The sequence below is a fragment of the Grammomys surdaster genome, unplaced genomic scaffold (assembly GCF_004785775.1).
Source record: "Grammomys surdaster isolate TR1022 unplaced genomic scaffold, NIH_TR_1.0 126546, whole genome shotgun sequence".
NCBI lineage: Eukaryota > Metazoa > Chordata > Mammalia > Rodentia > Muridae > Grammomys > Grammomys surdaster.
Genome location: NW_021621338.1, coordinates 3,603,844 through 3,620,026, shown reverse-complemented (window position 1 = coordinate 3,620,026; position 16,183 = coordinate 3,603,844). Strand labels below are relative to the sequence as shown.

The 16,183-nt window shown below is 51.1% G+C and overlaps 1 protein-coding gene across 2 annotated transcripts in view; it reads left to right on the top strand.

Annotated features, from left to right (window-relative positions):
• The window catches only part of Tns1 (tensin 1), a 158,163-nt gene that overhangs the window by 49,482 nt on the left and 92,498 nt on the right, over positions 1-16,183 (top strand). For both annotated transcript variants that reach the window (XM_028760681.1, XM_028760679.1), the window contains exons 2-3: positions 3,230-3,271; positions 15,682-15,723. The gene's annotated coding sequence lies outside the window, so the exon portion shown is untranslated. The remainder of the gene's footprint in view (positions 1-3,229; positions 3,272-15,681; positions 15,724-16,183) is intronic.

The window sequence follows — 16,183 nt, the reverse complement described above, 5'->3', positions numbered from 1 at the left end:
TCCTCCTCCTCCTCCTCCTCCTCCTCTTCTTCTTCTTCTTCTTCTTCTTCTTCTTCTTCTTCTGCATCATCATGGTACAAGGTACTGAATCCAGTATCTTATATATTCCACTCAAGAGTTCTACCACTGAGCCACATCTCTAATCCCTAAGATGGAACTTTTTATGTTATATGTATTTTGCTGCAATAAGCAGGGAGAAGAGCAATGACACAGCTCAGAGGGTAAAGACTCTTGCTGACAAACACCAGGGTGCTATCTCAGGACTCACATGGTGGAAGGGGAAAACTGACTCCTCTGACGTTTGTACATGTGCTGTGGTACAGATGTGCCCAACACACACACACACACACACACACACACACACACACACCCCTCTTTCTCTCTCTCTCTCTCTCTCTCTCACACACACACACACACACACACACAAACACATTTCTAAAATTATTTCTATTAGAAAAAAGTGGTGAGTCAAGTATATCATCATTTAAACCCATGATTCCATCACAGAGGAGGCTAAGGCAAGAAAGGACGGTTTCTAAGTTTGTGTTGGCTATAGTCTAAGACCCTGCTTCAAATAGCTGCCACCAAATAAAACAAGAAAAAACACAGACCCAGCGGATATTAGGAAGGAAACCCAAGATAGTCTTTCTACCTGGATACTGTGGATGCTAGACCCCAGAGTAATAAGATTCTATATAGGAATATGAACTTTCCTGTATGTGTTCTTGGGTTGGGGCCATAAGTCTGGGGACTCTTCTGGAGGACCTGGCCAGTTTTGGAATCTGGAGTTTTATGTAAGCAAGGCTTAGAACTTAGGTTTTATTATGACTTTGGGGACAGGAGTGCCATCCAACTGGGGCCCAGGTCTTCCCCTTACAGAGTAGTGAGGTAGTGAAAGGAGAAACGGACAGGTGTCTGTGTGGTCTGTGCTCTGTGAAGATATGGAGCAGAGCAGGCTCTTGCCTCTGTCCAGCTGCAGTCTCCCCTCCCATGTGCTGAGTAACGAACCCAGGCCCTCGTTAGCCCTGGATGAGTTGTCATACTGCACCCGAGCCATGGCTGTTGGAGATGAGTGTGGTGGTGGAGGTTGCTGCTGCTGTGTCCTGTCCTTTGTCTTTCATTTGGGGACATGGGGCATTAGGCTGATTCCAGAGGGCTGGTGGGGTGGGGTGGGGGAGGGCAGCTCACCTGAGATTGGCCACCTGTGTCTGGAATCCTGGGTGCCTAGCCTGGAGGTAAGGTCACAGCAGGGCTGTCATCAGAGCCCTTGAAGACAGCCCAGGGCCCTTAAGTCCCCTAAAGTCAGTGGAGTCAGCCACTGCTGATGGCAGGAGTGTGGGGCCATTGAGCACAGGCTGTGGAGTGGTGCGGCCCCTGGTTCTCCTGGCACGTTCTGGGCTCCTGAGAGGGGTGGCTAGGGGCCAGGGTGCTGGAGGGAAGGAGAGACAGGAGGCCTTTTAAGGAAACATTTCTGTGCCTCAGGGAAAAAAAAAAAAGCAAGAATGAGACCAGAAGGTCTGAGACACAGAAGTCCATGGGCCAGCAGCCATGGCCCAGTTAGCTATGGGCCCCCCCAGGGTGGAAAAGCCCCTGGGATATAGCATTGCATGAGGACGTGATTGTACCCCCTTAGGTGCTGGTTCTTAGTGGGTACATCTACCTTGGGAGTTGGGGAAAGAGTCCAGGGTTAGGATGGGCCTGGGAGAGAGACTCTCTACACATCTCAAAACTACTTTATGCAGTGGAGGCCAGTTTGAGCTCTGGAAGCCAGGCAACCCTGATCTCCTGCAGTGCCCATAGGCTGAGACTGTCTGTCTGTCTGTCTGTCTGCTGAGGATGGAGCTCAGCCAGGATGTGGCCCAGAAACTTTACCCAGATCCTATGGAGATCTGATGAGGTGGGAGAGGGTCTCTGAGAGCCTACCCCATGTTGTCACAGCCCCATGGTGGGGTTGGCTTGGGACTGTAAAGGGCAGACAGCTGTGTATGTGACCTGTGGCTGAGCCCTGGCTGTTGGTCAGGATGACCGTAGGCAGCTCTGGAGACCTTCTCTGTCTTCCCCATCTTTGCTCCCACTCTGGGCCCTGTTCGCAGAGGAAGCTCTTCTAAAACATTTACCTCTAGCTCTGTGTGAATCAGGGACTGACTGAACTTTGAGCTCTTTGTGCACCCCTCATTCTCTGATAGGAAGGGCCACGAGCCATCAGACTTCTTCACACCAAATCTTGGGACCCAGATTGCCTGGGTTCATTTCCTAGCCTCACATCTGCTATGTGACCTCGGGTGAATTGCTTACCCTGTCTGTGCCTCACACTTCCCTGGGGAGGTAACACTAGAGTCTGCCTTTCTGGTTGTTGAAAGGGCAAAGCACTTTATTTAGTAACATTCCTGCCAGGTGGTACCAGCTCAGTAAATGTTGGTATGTTTGCAAGTAGGATGGGGTTGCCTACCATCTGGAAGAGGCAGCTGCCTCTTCACCGCCCTCTGCCTCTCTGTGGGCCTCTGGCCTGGTGCTTGGGTGAGGACTCAGAGCCAAGGTTGAGTACTGAGATCCAAGAAAACTGTGTTGGCTGGAGAAAGGAATGCACTGGCCTCTGACACGTGCCCTGCTAATTGTCAGGGTGGTGTGGCCACTGAGCCCTCCTTCCTCTCTCCTTCCTCTAGAGGTCTAGTTGCCATGACCTTGGCTCAGAGAAAGGTGAGGATGAACTGATAATGATAGACCCCTTCCCATGGGTGCTGCCTCCCTCCCAAAGTGTTCTGCGCTATACCTGCAAGATCTGGTGGTTCCCAGCCTGGGGGAGCCTCCGGCCAGCTCTGAGTTTGGATGCGCCACTGGCTATGGAGAGAAGAGTGGGGAACAGGCTTTTCCTTTCCTATAGGTCTAAGTCATGTTTTTCAAATATTTTAAGTCCATCTTTCAACCATGTAGAGGATTGGGAAAAGAGGGGGTAAGGAGGAAGCATTATGGTTTTGGCAGGATCCAGGATTTAAATGCTGCCATGCTGACCTCCAGGAGGGTGTGTTATGTTTTACAGGATTTAACCTGTGAGAGTGTTTGGCATTTCATGTTTCTTGTCTGATGTTAGCCTTTACGGGTAGCCTTTTGAAGAGCTCCCCCTGTGCCCCAGGGAAGGCTGTCCCCTTGAGAATGGGGTAAGAGTGGGCTCAGGAGGCCCAGGGGCTGCTGGGACAGAAGCTAACAAGGACTTTCTTTACCTCTCTCACAGGTGGCTGCCCCTTGTGTTCCTCCATCCAGCCATGAACTGGTGGTGAGTGACTGCCTTCTCTTCTTTTTTCAGTCTCTCCTGCGTGATGGGAGCTGGGTTGGTGGGGTGGAGAGGGTTGAGGGCTTTGGGCTGGTGGGAGGAAATGAGTCATGAGGTCCCTCCTGACATGATGCAGGGCCTGCTCTGTGTGTCTGGAGATTTGAGGTCTTTGAGAAAACCCATAAAAGGCCATCTTGTATGTCCCTGGGCCTGGCTAGGTTACTGTTGTTCTAGGGCCTGGAGAGCGAGGGCGCGCTGTGGTATCGCTGTCTACACTCCTGGCTGCAGGTCTTGTACCCTTCAGCAGGAGGCAGAGGGATGGATGGTGTTTCCCAGAGACCAGCTATGAGGTGGTGGCCTCTGCTCCTCTCCTCAGCTTTGCTATGTCCCTATGACTCTGTTTTTCTGCTTTTATGGCCCTCATCCCCCTCTTCTCTGTCAAGTTTCCAGAACAGTTCGGACAGGGGCAGGACCTCTGTGAGTTGTAGGCTGTGGAGCTGGCCTGCTGCAGACTGATTCCAGCTGGCCTGATGAGCGTTGGCAGGTTTCCTGCTTCCATAGCTTTTCCGGGTCCCACTCTGCTGCCTTCTGGGGACAGGTCGGCTTTGAGGACTGCAGAAGGGCGGTGTGTGTGTGTGTGTGTGTGTGTGTGTGTGTGTGTGTCAGAGACAGACAGACAGACAGACAGACAGACAGACAGTGGCGGAATAGGAATGTGCAGAGGGGCTCCATGTAGGCCAGATCTGCTGGCTGGTGGGGAATAACTATGGTGGTGCCAGTGTTGGGGGGAGTCTGAGTCTGGTTGTTGGCATCTTTCACAAACTTGTGGTCACTTGCCCAGCTTAGACATGGGACACACAGTCAGGTCATCTAGTTTTCCTTTGTTCCAACCCTAACTTGCCTGGGACTGTAGCCTGCTTCCTTCTTTCTCCCTGCATCTCGGGTTTCCCAGAGATACACCTGGACTCTCAGACTCCTGGCTGCCATCATGGTAGAAGCCACGTCACTTCTGCTCACTCAGGCCAGATGCAGAGACCTGGCTCCCTTGGCCAGCCTCTCCTAGACTTTAGCTGCCACACTGGGCCCTCCAGATGTGGAGTATTCATTTCACAGATCCCTCTAGTAACAGCAGGGTAGTCGGGGAGCTGTGACTGGGACTGGGAGTAGTCTGGCTAGAAACCTGGCCAGGATCACAAAGGCATACCTTGTACCAGAGAGGGTGGTGGGGAGAGAATACTGATGACTCGTCATCTGTACTGAGCTACTACTTAAGAGCTAAGAACAGAATGTCCTTGGCTGGTTGGGAAGGCTGAGGGAAGGTCTAGGGTTTAGGGATCGTGAGGCAGGGGCCAGCATCTGGCTCATGAGCCTTGTTTACAGAGCAGGGTCCAAGGTCAGGACAGAAGGGCATAGGATGGTGTTCCAGCTGGAGCCTGCAGCTAGGAGCTGGAAGGACTGCCTGCCTTTGAGAGGCACGTGTGCCAGGTGGCCCATCGTCCTGTTTCTGGGTTGTGTCCACTTGCACAGTGGTAGTACCCTTGTGGGAGTTTGGATAGGTTGGGGCCGGGTGGTAGTGATGGTCCTCAGAACCCACCTCCCCAGCAGTAAGAAAATTCCACTGGGTCCTAGCACCCATGCCCGGATATTTATCCCTTCCATATTCTCTGGACTTTTTGGTTTCAACTGAGAGGCCTTGAACACATTACCTAGCCACCCCCTCCTTTAGCTGTCCTGCTCTAGAATGGGAGCTAGCAATAGTACCCACTTCATGAAGCCGGCAAGATCAAATGTCACACTAATATGCAATATATATTCCAAAGCCAGAGGTGTGCCACCTCACTTGGAGCAAAACCTTAGGTTCTCCCCCCGAAGCTGCCCTTCCTCAGCTTCTCGGTTGTTTCTCACTCTGGTTTAGCTGCTTACTCAGCCTCTGAGCCTCTGTGCTTATGGCCTCTCACACACTATGCACCGTGCTTATCTATCTTTACCTTGCCTGAGGGGGTTCCACCCATGCCATCAGGTGAGTTTCAGGACAGGGACTTTTATCCTTTTTACACTCAGTAGGTATTCATTCACATGTGTACTGGGCACAGTTTAGGACTTCGATAGCTGGGGGTGGGGGGTTGGTTACTGCTGTGGCCCTCTGTTACCTGCTGCCTGTGGTGAGTTCTGCACAAGGGAGACTGGGCAGGCTACAGCACTGAATGGGAGACCCTGTGCTGCCCTGCCAGTGGGAAAGTGGCCCAGGGGAAACAAGGAGAAAGTTTGGCTCCCCCCAGAGCACTCAGCACCTGCTTCCTCGCAGTGGGTGAGGCAAGTGCTTTGAGCAGGCTCCTAAGAGGGAGGAAAGGGTGGGTTCAGGATTTTCCTTCCTTTCGCTGCCAGCCTTCCCTGCCAGCCTCTCTAGGCCACTGCCTGGCCTGCCCTGCTCCCTGCTTCCCAACTTGGTGTGTCCCATTCATTTGTTTATGGCATGTCCTGCCCTTCGTTTGGCTCTGCTTCCGCTACCTTTCTTGCCGACCTTGGATGAATTCTAACCACCCTTCCCCTGATTCAGAACTGGATTTTCTGCCCAGCTTCAGGCCCTGATGGCCAAACATATTTTCCAGTCTGTGCCCAGGCTGGCTAGGGCTGAGTGGTTTAATGTTCAACTCATACTTTCATCTTACTCAACAGATGTGGTCCAAAGGACTGGGCAGAAGAGTTCCAGGGGTTCTAGGGGGCAGGATGGAGTTAGGATGCCTGTCACAGACACTCCTGACCCTTGCAAAGAGCTGAAGAAGCAGTTTCTCAGACTCCTAAAAGCTGATGATGATAGCTGAATGGATTGCCCACTAAGGTGCCCCATTCCAGGTGCCCTGTACATGAGAACTGGCCCCCAGAGACCTGGATGGGGTGGCCATCATGGCTTCTGATGCTAGGCTGACTGCACACAAGGGCTAGCACCCTGGACACCTGGGTAACAGTAGTCACAGCCTCCCATGCCCTCCGTCACGAGCCTCACAGCAGTGGGGTTAGAATGCAGGTGAAGTTGGGGTAAGGAGTAGGGTGTAGGGGAGTTGGAGCACTTAAGGGCAAGCGGTTTCACCTGCAGTAATAGCAGTCTTCCCCTCCCCCTTCCCCCATCTGAGGTTTGACTTTCCTCGGTTTCAGTTACCCGATGTCAACTGAGGTCCAAAAAACAGTAAGTGGAAAATTACAGAAATAAGCCATTCATCCACTTTAAATTGTGTGCCGTTTCAAGTAGTGTGATGCAACCTGGAGACGTCTGTCTACTCATGCCCAGTGAGTGCATGCTGGCTGCACTGTTTGCCTGTGAGTCAAGTGGTGAGCAGCAGCTTCTGCCGTCTGACAGACTACTATGGTGTCCTGGTGTCGTATTTAAGTCACTGTTATATGACTGAATAATGTCCCCACAGTGCAAGAATTTCAAAGCTGGCCCATCAGGCAGGGATAAAGGAAGCCATGCGCTGTTCCCTGTATATGAGGAGACAGTACTCCACGTATGTACAGGATTTTATTCTAGCTGTCATTTGGGTAAACATTGGAATATTGGGACTGCCCCAGAGGGGGAGGGGCCACTGCAAGGGCACCTTTATGCAGTTTTGAATGTGGATTCAGAAAGGAGATGAGAGGCCACAAGATGGATCTGATTGGAAGTGAGCTTTCCGTCCACCAGCCTGCACCAGAGCTATCCTCCCAGCACGTTATAACAGTGACAAATATCACCATGACTTGCGCAACACTTGCAGTTCTCAGAGCCTTTTCTGTGGCTGAGGTCAGGTGGGCTTGTGAGCCATATGGGTACCTGGGCAGCCTGTGTCTGTCCTGGAGAGGCAGGTGGGGACATTTATGTGGTTAGATCAGGGCACAGGAAGGCTGACTACCTTGTTTTCATAGGTACAAGCTGGTAGGGCATCATGGTCTGCGTCTTTGGAGTTACCTGGGAACTCAATTTGGGCTTCTCATGGTCCCTAACGTCTCTGTTGTCCAGTGGGCTGGAGTGCTGAGAGAAGATCTATCATCTGTCCAACCATTCCTTAATTGCACCAACACATGGCTGTGCACACAGAGTCTATGACAGCCACAGTGTTCATGTGCAGAGTTTTTTTCTAAGGTGGAAATTTACTTTGTTGGAGAACCCAGAGTCTTGTACAAGCTAAGCACAATCACGCCACACTTCCAGCTCAGGAGGGTTGGTTTTTGTTTTTTTTTGTTTTTTGTTTTTTGAGACAGGGTTTCTCTGTGTAGTCCTGACTGTCCTAGAACTTGTTCTGTAGACCAGGGTGGCCTTGAACTCAAGAGATCTGCCTGCCTCTGCCTCCTGAGTGCTTGGATTAAAGGTGTATACAACACCCCCTGGCCGGTAGTATTCTTTTATGCTGGAGTTGCCAAGTCTTAAACAGTAACAGATCTTAAGAATTTTTTTAAAGATGACTTTTATATATATATGTATATATATATATATATATATATATATATATATATATATATATAAAATATATATATATATATGTGTGTATATATATATATATATGTATGCCTTTATGTGTGCATGCACATATGTGTGCAGGTCCCTGAAGAAGCAGGAGAAGGTATTGGATCCCTTGTTGCTGGGGTTACAAGTGACTGTGAGCTGTCTGATGTGGGGGTTAGGATCTGAACTCCAGTCCTCTGGAAGTTACTTAGTTACTTTTCTACTGCCCTGACAAAACACCATGACCAAAGTGACTTATAAAATAAAGCGTTTAATTGGAGCTTCTGGTTCCAGAGGGCTAGAGTCTAGCAGGAAGCATGATAGCAGACAGGAAGGTACAGCACTGGAATAGGAGATGAGAGCTTATGTCTGATCCACAAGCACAAGGTGGGGTCAGGGGAAGATAGAGACAGAGACAGAGACAGAGGGAGAGACAGAGGGAGAGGGAGAGGTAGAGATGGTAGAGGTAGAGGTAGAGGTAGAGGTAGACTAACTGGGAATGACTTGGCTTTTTAAACCTCAAAGCCCACCCCCCAATGACATACCTTCTCTAAAAAGGTCACACCTCCTAATCCTTCCCAAACAGTTCCACCAACTGTGCAACATGCATTCAAATATATGTGCCAATGGGAGCCATTTTCATTCAAACCACCACAAGCAATGAGTGCTCTTAACTACTGAGCCATATCTCCAACATGGACCCCAAGATTTTTAAAGTGCTATTCAAAGGGATGCCTCCCACCCGCCCCCTTTGTACGGTCTGGAGGAGCAGACATCAATTGCCTCGTGTTAGAAGATAATGGTATAAAGCTGGGTATGGTGACATATGCCTATAGTTTCAGTACTCAGGAGGTGGAAGAAAGAAGATCAGAAGTTCAAGGCCAACCTTAGCTACCTACATATTGAATTTAAAGCTACTCTGGTCTATGATGAGATCTTGTTTTTTTTTTTGTTGTTTTTTTTGTTTTTGTTTTTTGTTTTTTGTTTTTTGTTTTTACAAAACAAACCACCAGAAAAGAAAAAGATAAAGAGAGTGACAGTGGTGTGAGAAGACCAGAGACTAGCTTGCAATTTTCATCTCTTCCATCAAGAGCTGTGATGGGGGGTGGGGGTGGGGCAGTTGGGGTGGAGGGGAAGGCTTTGTGGTCTGATGGATTTAATCCTAGGTTGCTAAAAGGGGCATAGGTGACCATCTTTAGAAAATCTTGGAAAATGGAGCCATGCCAGGATGCAAGCTTGATCTGAGGCTGACTTCCAAAGGGAGGGAGCCTGTGGGCCTAAGATACCCAAAGACCCCAACGGCTGGGGAGGGATCATACAGCCTATTTCAAGCACAACTGAAGGTTGCACAGTCCAGAAGGGCTAGGAGCATGAGGCCATGCTTGGGGTGTTTGGACTTGTTTTCTATTGTTCCCCAGAGCAACATTTAGGAGGTGGAGATGGTCATGGAGCTAGTTGGTTTGGGAGCCAGAAAGAGGATTCAAATATCAGACATGGTCCATCTGGGCTGTCTTGGGGATGGGGAGCTGATGTCTGCTGCTGGAACCCCTCACTTGTCACTGACACCCATTAGGTGTGGGGTGCCAGCTAATGTTCTACGGGTCTCCTCAGGTCCACTCATATCCTGTCTTTTCTCAGGGCAGGCAAGTGTCATGGCTCCCAGAGGTCAGAGGTCAAAGTCTCTCTTTGACCACCACTAGGAGAGGATCCTGCTTCAGCAGTCTGATGTTTGGGGCAGAGCTGTGCCCAGGAGGTATAAGCCTGGCCTGGGATACTGACCAGGGTCCACAGGGTTACCAGATCAGAAGGCAAGGCAGAGGAAAACCGTACCATAAAATGCATCAATACTCAGCTCTAGGCTCTCACCAGGGGGAGCCTTGGGTTTCAGGAGAATAAATGAACTCACTTGTGCTATGCCTTGGAAAGCCTGCTCCCTATGGCTGGGCTGATTTAGAGGAAGGAGTAGGAAGAGCTCTAGAAGGTGGTAGGTCTAGACCACACACCTTGGTACAAATCACAGAAGCAAGCAAGCAAATCTGGTATAAATGTCAGCCAGCCTGCTCTTGCTGGGGGAAGAGTAGACCCTGTAAGCTTGTGTCTGGACACCCACTTTGTGGCCCTGGCTGGTGAGGGGAGTGCTGTAAGGAGGTGGGAGTGTACACTCCTGGAGAGGAAAGGGCTGGCTGGGGATGGGGAAGAGGGCCTGCTTTTGACTCTGCGGCTAGAGAGGGAGGGGCCGGCTTAGAGGAGTTCCCAGCCTGGGTGAAGAATGGGACCTTGAGTGCTAAGCACTAAGGGCCATTATGGGTCCTTGAGCAGGCAATTGACCCAAAGCAGGGTTTTAGAGTGAGAATCTGCTGGCAGCTGGGGGGTGGTTTGGCAGGAAGGGGTAGATATGGGATGGGCCAGCAGGTGGGAGGGACTGGAGTAGACACCCAGCAGGGGCTTCAGGGGTTCTGGGCCAGATTAGCCCCAAGATGTGGACGAGGCAAAGCCTCACGGCAGACCTGGTCCTCTGGGGAGAAGAGCTGTGATCAGAGGAAAGACTCCATATTCTAGCCTGGCCCTGAGATGGGGCTGGTGAGGATGTCCTGGGTGTCCCAGCCTCAGCCTGTGGTGTAGTGCTGGGCCCCTCAGGGTTGGCTTGGAGGAGGGGCTGAGGACAGGAACGGACTTGCTTGGCGCTCCTCTGGGGGTGTGGAAGTCCACATAGCTTTCCACTTAATCACCGGAGCCTGTTCTTTTCCCCTTGATGGTTGAGTGTGTCTGTGAGAAGCTGTGACCTTGGCAGCAACTTAACCTGAACATTTAGGTCAGCGTCCCTGCCACCTGGGCCTCCTGCCTGCCCAGTGTCCTGCTTCAGGCCCAGCTGTTCCTGTGCCCATTTTATTGTCTCTTGTTGCTTTGGGGTGGAGCATAGCAGGGACACAGGTTTGGAGGGCTGACCTGGGCTCACATAGAAATGAGCACCCTCCTGGAAATTGCCAGAAGAGGAGCCAGAAGAAGAGCCTTCTCCAGCCCCTAAGACCTTGATGTGGAATGATGGCTCTGGAGGCCTGGGCAGGCAGTTGACCCAAAGCAAGGTTTTAAAGTGAGGTCTCTGGCTTTCTCTGCTACTGCTACTGCCCATAGGTTGCTGTTGTTATTGTTTCTGCTGAGAGGATGCCTTTATGGGGGTGTTATGAGGCCATGCCTCCAGTATGCAGCCCATTGTCATACTTGGCTAAATGTCCCCAAATGCTATCCCTTGTCGCTCTGCCTCCCTGTACCCAACCCCATATCTACTTATGGTTCTATTTTGGGAAAAAGTGAGCCCAGAATAGCCTTCCCTGTATTTGGTGTCTGAGCAATTCCAGTTTTTTCTGGTTGGCCCCTCTGCCTCCCAGGCCCTTCCCCCTCCAAGATAGGTAGTGCTGGGTGACCTCACAGATCGTCAATGTGGTGGTAGATGTGATGTCACGGGGTCTTTTTGGCTCCGAACTGCCCAGACTCCAGACTTCCCTTGGGACAAGGGCAGAGAGATCTGGCAGGCTAGAGCTGAGGGTTTGAAGAGTTCTGGACAGAATGTTCCTCTGGAGGCTGACTCTGCATTCTGCACCCTCCCTCTTGCCCCCGAGCCCTGGGCTCAGGCTGGGGCATCCCCAAGCCCCAGCCTTTCCTTCCTCTGAACAGCAGCCCACAGATACATTTTTTCCCTCCCCCAACCTAGCCTCCCTGCAGGCCACCAATTCATTCTACTGCATGGTCCCCAGGCAGGTGGGCCAGCCTCCCTATCTTCCAGGACATGCTCTTCTTCACTTAGTCAGCAGGGAGGGGTAGCATGTGCACAGAGAGGGAAAGGCATGTGTGTCTGTTTCGGGGGAAACATTGAAGAAAGGATATGCAGCTTCCTTACCCACCCTGTGGTTCACAGCAAATTCAGGAAGTTCTCTGCTGTCTGATAGTAGCCTCTCCCACTGTGGTCCATTCCCCAGCCTTCCCAGGGAAGTACAGGAAAGAAGTCTGTTCCTGCTGGTGGCCGTAGGTAAGGCTCTGCTGTAGCCAGCCTTTGAGGCTCCAAAAGTGTGTCCTCTGCTGAATGGAGCTAAGAAGAAGGCTCAGTAGGAAACGTGCTGGCTGTGCAAGCAGAGACCTGAGTTCAATCCCAGCACCGTGTAAAACTAGGCACAGTGACGCTCGCCTGGATTCCCAGAACTTTGTAGTGACAGGGAGAGCCCTGGGGCTTGCTGGCCAGCCAGGGTAGTAAGCTCTATATTCATTGACACTCATCTCAAAATATGATGGAGGGTGACGGAGGAAGATACATGATGTCAATCTCTGGTCTCCACATCTGATCACTCAAGGGCAAGCACACACGAACACAGCACACACATGCACACATGTGTGCACGCACACATACACACACACACACACACACACACACACAGAGAGAGAGAGAGAGAGAGAGAGAGAGAGAGAGAGAGAGAGAGAGAGAGAGAGAGAGAGAGAGAGAATATATGAGCGAGAGCTGAGAGCCTGTGAGGCTATAAGGGGCAGAGTTCAAATGCCAGCTGTCTACTTCTGGTCACTGCAGAGTCTTTCACTGTTCAGTTGTGTCCCCGTGAGATGAGTCACAGTCACTCTCCAAGGAACCTTGAGGGCTGGAATGACAGCAGCAGAGCCTGGTCCCCAGTCTGTTGCAGGTCAAAGCTGTCGTTCCTGCCTTAGCCTTGGGAAAAACTGCCTCAGGATCGTGGCTGCTGTAGGGAGAGGCAGCGGAGGCAGCCAGGGTGCAGAGATGTGAGGAGTGGCTCTCAGGGGACAGGGATACCGTGCAGAATGCAAGTCAGGTGTGTGTGGGGTGCAACCTTCAATTTCTAGACCTGGCCTGGCAGGGACACTGTGGGAGGTCAGCATTGTCCTTGTTTAGACTTCATGTCAATCAGCCTCCGTAGCTGACTTTGAGATGCCAACTGACCGCAGGAGAGAGGCAGGACAGTGAACGTGGGATTAGGCTCTGCAGGCCTGGAGCTGACCTGGTATTTATTTAAGATGGTGGCAGGTCTTACGTGTCTGTACCTCAGTTCCTGTCTGTGGATCAGGGTGCAGGAGGAGGTGAAGTTTCAAGGCCCTCTAGTACTTGTCTTGGAGCAGCATGTGAGGATGTAGCATGCATGTGCATGTGTCTATGCATGTGTGCATGCATGTGTACATACGGTGTCAAAAGGTCCTTACCTAAGACTAAACAAAGATGAAGGTGAAGGCTTTTATATGTCCATGGGGCTGTGCTGCTGCTGGGTGTCAGTCAGTGCTGAGCATAGGAAGCTATCAGAGAAGAGAGCAAGGAGACTGTTCACACCACAGATGTTTCCCAAGGGCTCACAGTGTGCTGGCCACTGTTCTCTGCTCAGTATGGGCATTATTCAAATTTCAGTGAGAGGCAGGTTCTACAGGATGTTAGTAAATATAAAATCAAGAGTGTTGCACAACAGTGTGCTCTAAGAAGGGATTGGAGAGATGGCTCAACATGTAAGAACACTTGCTGCTCTTGTGGAAGACCTGGGTTCAGTTTCTAGCACCCACATTAGGTGACCAGAAACTCCTACTGTGTGTGATGGGCACCTACTGTGGTCTAGGTGATCTGATGGCCTCTTCTGGCCTCCACAGGTACTTGCACACACATGGTACACATGTACACTCAGGTGTATACACATACATAAAAAAATAAACACCTTTTTCTTTCTAAGTCTAAAAGTCAATGTGTGTGTGTGTATGTGTGTGTGAGAGACAGACAGAGAGACAGAGGCAGAGACAGAGAGATAGAGAGAGACTGCCTGCCTGTTTGCATGGGGGCTTGCACTTGTGGTATAATCAGTTCTCTGAAGCTGCTACTTCTGAATCCCCAGCTTCCCTGGTGGGTCCCTAGGAGCTTCCCCACTGTGCCATGGGAGCTTGGGCAGCCTTAGCTGACTCTGCCCAGCTGGGACCAGTCTCTGCACTTTTCTGTTCTCAGGTGTAGAAGGCTGGTAGCGGTAGTTCTAGAGAACAGAGTAGAGGGGGTGCATACGTGCTAGGCTGGGGCTGTGAACCCTGGAGGGCAGTCTGGGCATTTGGAAATTTTTAGCTCCTTGGAAGACATGTGGGACAGTGTGCTGAAGGCATCTGACTGCTGGTGAGTCTTGCCCATGGCTGGCCTCCAGCTGGCAAGGGAAAGGGGTGGGGGCAGAGGGGACAGTGCTCAGATGATCCCTGGCAGGAAGGGCGAGTTTCTCCCGCTCTGCTGAGGCCTGTAGTTTTATACTAAATCTTATGGCTCAGAGAAGGCTGACAGGGGTTTGAGTAGGTCAGGGTGAGGTGAACGTCTTTGTTAAGGGCTAGCCTGTGCTGGGAGCCAGGCCCTCTTCAGAGGGAGCCTTTATTGTACTTATCCAACATGCATTCCACTAGGCAGCCATGCAGGAGGGCAGCAAGGACAGGCAACCTGTTTTCAGTCACCCTGTATGTAGTTAACAGCAGTCAGGGCATGGGCTGGGCTGTCTGCTCTTAGAGCCATCCAGGACCCTGTTGGAGATACACATTTTTGGTCCCTGCAGCATGTGATTGATCATTTAGAAGTCCTAGGTTGGTGGGGCACCCAGTGCCAATAGCCTTTCAGGTGGTCACAGTCCACTCCTGGAGTGGCACATAGAACTCTAGAAACAGTGGGAGGTGAGCCTGGCCTGGGAAACTCCTGTTCCTCACCATGCACTCTTCTGGACACTTTTGAGTTACCTGGTGCTGACTCAGGTGGAGACGGGATGGCTGGGATGGTCTATCCATGCATGTTTATAGGTGGCCCACTTCTGGCCTCCCATGGTCCCTGGCACGGAGTTTCTACTGAGTTGATCAAACTGTCACTCTGATTACTTTGGTTGAAGATAGGCCAAGAATCCAAAATCAGGGTTGGAGAACTGGCTTAGCAGGTAAGAGCATGCGTTGCTCATGCAGGAGACCTGAGTTCGGTTCCCAGCACTGTGGAATGGCTTCCAGTCCTCTGTAAACCCCGTTCCAGAGATCTGATGCTTCCGGCCTATATGAGTTCCTGCACTAATGTGAACAAATCCACACCCACATATACGGATATGCACATAACTCAAATAATAAAAACAAGTCCTAAGTTACCAAATTAACTGTGGTTGGATGAACATAGTGTATAGGGCCAGGTTAGACCATTCCTTTAGGAAAGCACGGATGGGAAGGCTAATGGGGTACCACGTGGGGTATAGTCAGAGTTTCCTGGAGGAGGGAGCCTACCAAGGAGAAGGAGAAGGCATGGTGTGCAGTGAGCATGGGAGTGCTTTGTGCATGTTCGAGTGCGTGTGTGTATGTCTGTGTTTAAATGTGTGTGTGCGCGCACACAAGTGAATGCGTGCATCTCTGTGCATGTGCGTGTGTGCGCGCGCACGTGTGTGTGTGTGTGTGTGTGTGTGTGTGTGTGTGTATACCATAGGTACCAAGGGTGAGGCCAGCAAGTTACTGGAGAGCTGGGACTCGGGCAGTATTTGCCAGGCTCTGATCTCAGGAGCCCATGCTTTTGGGCTCCTCTGATTGTGTCTTACGTCGTTTTCTGGGGCTAACAGGCCATGGTACTCCCTGCCTTTGTGGGTTCTTGCCCTAGACAGACAGAGTGGAAGTGAAAGCCCTGGGAAGATGGAGCAAGAGTGTTTTGTCCTGTTGTCCCCATTGACGGGGGTCTGAGGCCTGGATGGGCACCTACTGTGGTCAGGTAGAACTTGGATGGCTCTACTGCTAATAAGATTGTGTTTCATTTTACAAATGCTGCTTCCCCGGCTTGGGACCAGACAAGTGATGTCTCGAAGCTTGGGATTGTGCCCTTGTTACCATTCTGACCACCAGCCTAGAAGGTGGCTGTGCCAGCATCTCTGTGAAACTCACATTATTTTCTCTTTGTCCCTAGCCCATCACCACAGAGAGCGTACCCAAGAATGTAGTGGATGTGGTGAGTGACAACCCAGGCAGACTGAAGAGGCTGGTGCTGGGAGGAGGTTGTGGGGAGCTTTGGAGATGGGAGAGGATTTGGATCTTGGAGGAGGGTACTGATGACCTTGGAGCCTATGTCCAACCATGGGGTGCAGGGGTGAAGCTGACCAAGAGGGAGAGGGCGGGGCTATGAAGGAGATCAGTGATTAAATTTGTAAGTAATATGCTAAATGGCTCCGGTCTGTAAACCTAGCATCCAAAAGGCTGGGGCAGGAGGGCTACCCTCAGTTTTAGGTCAGCTTAGGCTATGTACTGAGAAGACCTTTTAAAAAAAAAAAAAAAGAAAGAAAGAAAAGAAAAAACAAAAAAGAAGGAGGCCTGCTAACCCTCAGTCTTGGGAGTGCCTGCGCAAGCATGAGAATGTGAGCCCAGTCCCCAGAGACCACCTGGGAAATGGCAGCCCAGTGTGGTGGTACATG